This window comes from Hyperoodon ampullatus, assembly GCF_949752795.1.
Source record: "Hyperoodon ampullatus genome assembly, chromosome: 5".
Classification (NCBI taxonomy): domain Eukaryota; kingdom Metazoa; phylum Chordata; class Mammalia; order Artiodactyla; family Ziphiidae; genus Hyperoodon; species Hyperoodon ampullatus.
In genome coordinates, this window is record NC_136918.1 from 37,386,724 (window position 1) to 37,394,471 (window position 7,748).

Sequence of the window (7,748 nt, forward strand, 5' to 3'; positions counted from 1 at the left end):
AATGAAAATTTAAAATAGCATTTCTTTAACTTTTAATGGTGTACTTTGCTTATTTTCAAGTGCCGCTAACAGCTCTGTTTCTTGACGTCCCTCAAGAAGAACCCACCTGAGATGCTAACAATAGTGAATTTTATTCCTTTACAATATTCCTAAAGCAAGTGGATTGAGGAGATTCGTTTTGAACTCCCTCTCAACTCTGAAATTCCTGAAGTCTATCAGTGAAAAAAGGCTGATGGAAGATTTTAAAACGGAGTGAAAAAAAAACTATCACCATGGCGAACGACCCATCTGTCTATCCCATCCATCCAACCTATTCTGTTTAGTGCTCTCTTTCCCTCCTTTGGCAGACCTGAACCTTACATCTGTTCCAGAAACAATGACATATACACATTGGCTCACCCAAGGCAGACTCACATCAGTGTATGCCAGAGTATCTGGAAATGGTTGATCAAAAACACTCTCAGTAATGGGTAGTCCAACAGGAGACACTAAACTGGATAAAAATGAAAGATGGGGGATTATTTCCTCAAGAGAACCAAATATTCTAAAAGTTTGAACTCACTTTTAAACAAAACCATCTCAGACTTTCATCCCTAAATGTGTTGCAATTTACACTCAGGCTGGAGGATGGAAGGGTGCCTCACCAAGTAATTGTTTCCAGTAAAGGTCATTTTCGGCCTCTCAAATCACGACTCTCGTATGTCACATTGCACAGGTATTTTTCACAGCTCACTGAGTCTGATGGTTCTGAGGGTATTTAAGACTGCTGCAGAGAGGAGCCCAGGGCCATGGCGATTAGTGGGCTTCTGTAGGAAGCACAGTGGAAGGGACAATGGGCCAATTACCAGCAAAGCCTGTGGTCTCCCTTGGAGAGGTTAAGGAGAGCACATGGCCTTTGAGCCAGCGTGTCATCTGTCCTGGGGCTTAATCAAGTTATCATATCACCCCAGTGTCTCCAGGCCTCCATCCTTCGATTTGAATGAGGACAAAAATTTGCAGACAAATTTCTAGCAGCAGGAAGTTGGTGCTCTCCTGCGTGGCTGGATGAAAAGCACCTGTAACCTTGTCGGCCTTGTCCAGCTCCTGCTGGGAGCCGCTTCAGGCTACAGCCTGTTGGTTTCTGAGCCTGCCTGTCAGCAGGAGCTGAGGCTGGGGCTGGGGGAGGGGGCGCGGGGAGTGGATGCCATTATGTGTTTCAAAAGAATGCCCTGGAGCTGGCCGGCTGTGGCCAGTACAGCACAATGTGGCTAGCTACCGTGAATGTGTAGGTGGACACTCTCCCCTTCCTTTTGATATTGGCCTGGAGTCATACGTAGGTTAAGATGGGGGCTGACATGCGACAACCCTCATGATGGCATAAAGGGAATACTTGTGTTTCTCCCTCTCTCTAGCGAGAGTGAGAAGCAGGGAGCTCTCCAGAATGCCATCAAGGCCAGCCAGATTTCTGCTCCTCTCTGAGCTGCAGTTTCCCCCTTTGTGAAATTCAGGGCTGTTGTAAAGTTCATCTACTCTGCAGGGTGGAAGGGAGAAGGGGTTTGGTGTGGTGGGTTGAACACTGGTGGGGGTTATGAGACCTGTGTTCCAGGCCTAGCTCTACGACGCGCGGGGAGGTGGCTCAGCCGCTTTTTGTTGTCGTTATTTCATTTGTAAGAGGGGGATAATGATCCAGGCCGTTAGCTACTTCACAGCTTATGAGTCAATGCGATGATAGATCAGTGAATGAGAAAACTTTAACACCACTTTACTGGTGCCTTTACAGCCCTTCCAGCATCGGTGCTCTATGACTCGGTGTCACAAAGAGGGATTGGAAGAGAGGAGTTATTAATTAGCATTAATATAAGAGCAGTCCATCCTGAGAATAAGTTGATCACTGACTGTGAATGTCATAGTCCTTAGCACGAAAAGCCAGAAGATGCGACTTTTTACACTCTGTGGGACTGGTTGTTCTGATCAAAATCAACTTCTCTGAAGTCTACAGGAAATTGAACTTCTTGACATTTTGATGAAAGGCTTGTACCCTAAAAAAGTGGAGGGAGACCTGGCCAATAAATCACTTCTTCCCCTGCTCTTTAGACAGTGTTCATATTCTGTAGCCACTTTGTGACAGGGGACATCAACCTTAACCCATGGCAGCTCCAGCCTGTTTCCTCACCTATAAAGTGGGGTGCGTTTCCTCTGCCCCTCTAACTTATGGGAGCGTTGGGAGACTCCACTGGTTAACAGGTGAGAAAGTGCTTTGTAAATAAAGAGGAAGGTGCTAGGTAGGTTTGCACTGTACGTGCGTGTGCACACACACGGAAAGGACTATTATTGCCCATTTAACTGGAGCTTAAATGAACACGTTGCAGAAATATCGTGGCCTTGTGGACTTCAGCACATGGATCCAGGATCATGGATGATCTGGCTCGAAAGAGGATTCTTCATTCAGAGCTAACACCCGGCGGCTCTCTCTGAATGAACAGCACTGGGGTGCCCTGCTTGATCTCACCTCCTGAGGGGGTGGCCCTGTGGACATAGGCAGGTCTGGGGTACTGTTGCCCGAGCGCAGCGATGGCCAGACAGCCAAAAGGTAAAATACAGACCAAGTGCTCTTCATTCTTTACTTTCTCGCTTGCCTCCCCCTAAGCCCCTGGTCCACCAAAATACCCATGACTCCCTCAAACAGCGCAGTGAGGTCCTGCCCCACAATTTTGCATCTGCCACTCCCCCTGCCACCGTCTCTCACCGTCTCTCCACCTTCTCTGCTTATTAAGTCTGTCTCATCCTTCAAGGTCCTCTGCAGTGTCCTCCTTTGAGGACACTTTGAGGACACAGTCCTCAAGCTCCTAACCCAGTCAGAACTGACTGCCCGCCCCCATCCCCACCTTGGAACTTTGTCCTGCCCTTTGCCCCACAATGTGGGTTTTGTATTAGCGTTCATTGTGCACACACCTCTCTCCCTGCTTACTCTGTGAGCTTCTCAGGGGCAGAAACCAAGTCTGATTCCTCTTGGTGGCCCAGTCCCTAGTACTGCTGCTGGTGCATAGCAGTAATTTATGCATTAAATGTTGCATTGCATTTACCCTGCCCCTCAAAATGTCAGAGAGTGATGTGAAGGGATTGTGGGAGGGGAGGAAAAGATGAAACTTTTCCTTTTCATGTTTATTTAAACCAAATCCAGTTTTGGTTTTGCCTTGCATTGCAGCCAATTTGAACATCTAAAAATCTGCTCCACTGTGATTGGTAATTTGAATGTAAATTTAATTAGCACTCCTTTCTAAGTGTTTCAGTCCTGCCCAAATAAGGCATTCCTTTGCTGCCTCCTAAGTGACTCTAGGAACTCTTTACAGAAATGGTTCCTGACCAAGTGGACAGGAAAACAGCTCTGCTCAGGGGCATAGCCTCACAAAATACCCTTGTGCATTAATCTCCACTGGTTTACTTCCATGGGAAGGTATGGGAACTTCAAACTCTGGCAAGGACCCAGTGGCAAAGGCCCTGTTTCTAAGGTCCCTATTTACATGTTCACTCAGAGAACGTCGTGACTAGGGAGAGAATCTCTTCCTGTAGTTCTTAGTGAGGGGTCCCAGGACCACCAGGGATTCACAGAAGTAGCAAACAAGGCTCTTTGATGCTTTTCAGTATTTCAGAAAGCCTGAGATGAGGGTGCAGGACATACTATAATGTGAAGCTTCTATGTGTTGTTCTCTTTTTTTGGCTCCATTCAATATGGTAGCAGTGGATAGTTCATGCTAATAAAAAGTTACCCAGAGGGGCTTCCCTGGTGGTGTAGTGGTTGAGAGTCCGCCTGCCGATGCAAGGGACACGGGTTTGTGCCCCGGTCCGGGAGGATCCCACATGCCGCGGAGCGGCTGGGCCGGTGAGCCATGGCCGCTGAGCCTGCGTGTCCGGAGCCTGTGCTCCGCAACAGGAGAAGCCACAACAGTGAGAGGCCCGTGTACCGCAAAAAACAAACAAACAAACAAAAAAAGTTACCCAGAACTATATTTAACTTTGGCAACCACTAATCTGTTTTCTATCACAATAATTTTATTATTTCAAGAATGTTGTAAACCTGGAATCATACAGTATGTGGCATTTTGAGCTTGGCTTTTTTCACTCAGAGTATGCCCTTGAGATCAATCCAAATGGTTGCATGTATCAACATATCATTCATTTTTTTTAAGAACATTGTTTATTTTTATTTATTGTTTATTTATTTATTTATTGGCCGCGTTGGGTCTTTGTTGCTGTGCGTGGGCTTTCTCTAGTTGCAGCCAGTGGGGGCTACTCCTTGTTGCGGTGCGCGGGCTTCTCATTGTGGTGGCTTCTCTCGTTGCAGAGCACAGGCTCTAGGCGCGTAGGCTTCAATAGTTGCAGCATGCGAGCTCAGTAGTAGTGGCACTCGGGCCCTAGAGCGTGCGGGATTCAGTAGTTGTGGTGTGCCAGCTCAGTAGTTGTGGCCCACGGGCTTAGTTGCTCCGCGGCATGTGGAATCTTCCAGCATGTGGGATCTTCCAGGACCAGGGATCGAACCCATGTGCCCTGCATTGTCAGGCAGATTCTTAAGCACTGCGCCACCAGGGAAGCCCATATCATTCATTTTTATTGCTGAGCAGTGTTCTATATTATGTATACACCACTGTTTGTTTGAACATTCACCTACTGAGAGAGATTTTGGTTGTTTTCAATTTTGGGATGTTACAAATAAAGTGGCTAAGAAAAATCATGTATAGGCTTTTGTGTTGACATAGGTTTTCATTTCCCTGGGATGTATGCCTACAAGTACAGTTGCTATGAGGTATGGTAAGTGTGTGTTTAGGTTTTAAAGAAACTGCCAAGCTGTTTTCTAGAGTGGCTGTAACATTTTATATTCCCACCAGATATGTATGAAAGATCCAGTTTCTCTACATCCTTGCCAGTACTATGACTATTTTTAAAATTTTAGGTCTAATAGGTACATAGTGATAGTTCATCGTTATCTTATTTTGCATCTCTCTAATGGCTAGTGATGTTTAACATTTTTTCATATGCTTATTTGCATCCCTAAGTCTTCTTTAGTACAATGTCTCTTCATGTCTTTTGCCCATTCCCTAACTGGATTGTTTGGTTTTCTTACTGTGGAGTTTTGAGAGTTTTAAAATATATTCTAGATATAAGTTCTTTTTCCAGATATGTGGTTTGCAAATGTTTTCTCCCAGTCTATGCTTATCTTTTCATACTTTTAAGAGGATCTTTTGCAGAGCAAAAGCTTTTAATTTTGATTAAGTCCAATTTATCAATTTTTTATTTTATGGGTGATGCTTTTGGTCTGAGAACTTTTTACGAAGCCCTAGGTCTTGAAATTTTTCTTCTATGTTATTATCTAAAAGTTTTATGGTTTTATGTTTTACATTTAAATCTATGGTCCATTTAAAGTTAATTGTAAAAGGTGTGAAGTTTAGGTTCTTTATTTTTTTTACCCTCGAATATCCATTTGCTGTAGCACCATTTGTTAGAAAGACTATTCTCCTCCCATTGAATTGCTTTTGCAACTTTGTTAAAAATCAGTTGGCCCTACTTGTGTGGGCCTATTTCTGGGTTCTGTATTCTGTTCCACTGATCTATGGATCTATCCCTCTTGATTACTGTAGCCATATAGTAAGCCTTAAAGATCAGGTAGAATAATTTCTCTCACTTTATTCTTTTTCAAAATTGTTTTAGTTATTCCACTTCCTTTGCTTTTCTATGTAAATTTTAGAATAAGCTTGTCCATGTCTTCAAAAAGTCTTGCTGAAATAGTTTCTTTTTTTAAACAGCAAGTAAGTTTTTATTAAATATTTTAAAAAGACAGATTTTGGGCTTCCCTGGTGGCGCAGTGGTTGAGAATCCGCCTGCCAATGCAGGAGATACGGGTTCGTGCCCCGGTCAGGGAAGATCCCACATGCAGTGGAGCGGCTAGGCCCGTGAGCCATGGCCACTGAGCCTGCGCGTCCAGAGCCTGTGCTCCGCAATGGGAGAGGCCACAACAGTGAGAGGCCCGCTTACCGCAAAAAAAAAAAAAAAAAAAAAAAAAAAAAATTTGTGGCAATTATAAATTAATTTCTAATATAATAATAAATTGATACTTTGAACCAAGAAAACAATATAACCAAAAACTCATTTCCTAATGCAAAGCAGGTACCCTATGTTTAGGGATAGTTCATATTAATGCATAATTTTGTTTTTAGAGAAAGATGATTGTTACAGTCAGGTATATAACCACTTAGTTACACCTAAGCTCTATTGGTTAAAAATATATTCTTTTAGAAAATCCATTTTAAACATACTATACTTTTTTTCAGTGATTTTCTCCAAACAATGGTAGAAGTGTGCCTTGATGGACAGAACTCAGGAACTGGTTTGACCACACCTAGGTTATACTGATCTCTACAATACAGGACTCCAAGGGAGAGTCCAGCTCCAACTTATGAAGTAGGCCCAGTTCCGAATGTTTAACAATGAGGTGCCAACAAACGATAGTACTAATCATCAAAAATTAACAACTTGGGCCTCCCTGGTGGCGCAGTGGTTGAGAGTCCGCCTGCCGATGCAGGGGATACGGGTTCGTGCCCCGGTCTGGGAGGATCCCATATACCGCGGAGCGGCTGGGCCCGTGAGCCATGGCTGCTGAGCCTGTGCATCCGGAGCCTGTGCTCCGCAACGGGAGAGGCCACAACAGTGAGAGGCCCGCGTACCACAAAAAAAAAAAAAAAAAAAAAAAAAAAAAAAAAAAAAAAAAAAAAATTAACAACTTTAGGTATCTTTGTTTTGGGTTTCTGTGGTTTAGGCACATCCAAAATTTCTTCACAGTCCGCACTCATTCCCTTTGCCCAGTGATCAACTGTGACAATTCGATCTGAATTCTGACCATCTTTCTTAAAATGTTCCACAGAGCCACAAAGTCTGCAGCAACCACCATCAGCATAGAGTCCTTTTGGATTATCAGGACAAGATCCGCACAAACAAAACATTTTGCAAAAGGAAATTCACTAAAAGCTGGGTCTACTTTAGCCTTGCACTTGGTTATTTCATGCTCTGTGGATCCACACCGGTAACATATTCCAGTGCCCATTTCTTGATTCTCAAGGGCAGCTGGGCAATCTGCAATCCCATGACCAGGTTTTCTACAGTGGAAACATACCATTGCATTTTTCTTTGCTGCTTGTCTTTTTAATCATCTTCCTTCCCGGCGACTGTCTTTCTTTAAGACAGTCTGCAGTTTCTTCCCTGACTTCCTGACTGTCTGTTGCTATCATCTCCCCATTGTGAACCATCTGTGAGTTTTGTCTTAGATATTCCATGAATCCATTCACATCTTCATTTAAATACTCCTTTTTCTTTTTATTCTTTTTGTGTTTTGCTTAGGGTGCATCATTTTTAAGGGACAGACTATTGGCTTCAAGTTGTTTACTCTTTGGTAGATTTTGGCTTTTCCCCTCAAAGGACCCCTTCTTCATGTCCTCCCATGATGTTGCAGGGAAGGGTCTTCTGTTCTGTGTGGTAGTAACTCGTGCCCACCTGGTCATGGCTTCATCAGATGTTTATCAGTCTGCTAGTGTTGGAGGGTCTCCTGCAGAGGTGGGGGGTGGCTGTGGCTCATCGTGGCAGAAGAAGTTCTGGGAAGTACTCCTTGGCATGAGCCCTCCCAGAGTCCACCATTAGCTCCACCAAAGAGCCGGGTAGGCTCCAGTGTTGGGTCGCCTCAGGCCAAACAACCAACTGTCTTGCTGGGATTTTGAAAGAAAATT

The 7,748-nt window shown here is 44.1% G+C and overlaps 1 pseudogene across 1 annotated transcript; it reads right to left on the minus strand.

Moving 5' to 3' along the window:
• Positions 1-6,743: 6,743 nt before the first annotated feature.
• On the minus strand, positions 6,744-7,526 carry LOC307053708 (zinc finger CCHC domain-containing protein 9-like; annotated as a pseudogene). Its single transcript has one exon. The product of its transcript is annotated as a zinc finger CCHC domain-containing protein 9-like (transcript).
• Positions 7,527-7,748: the final 222 nt, after the last annotated feature.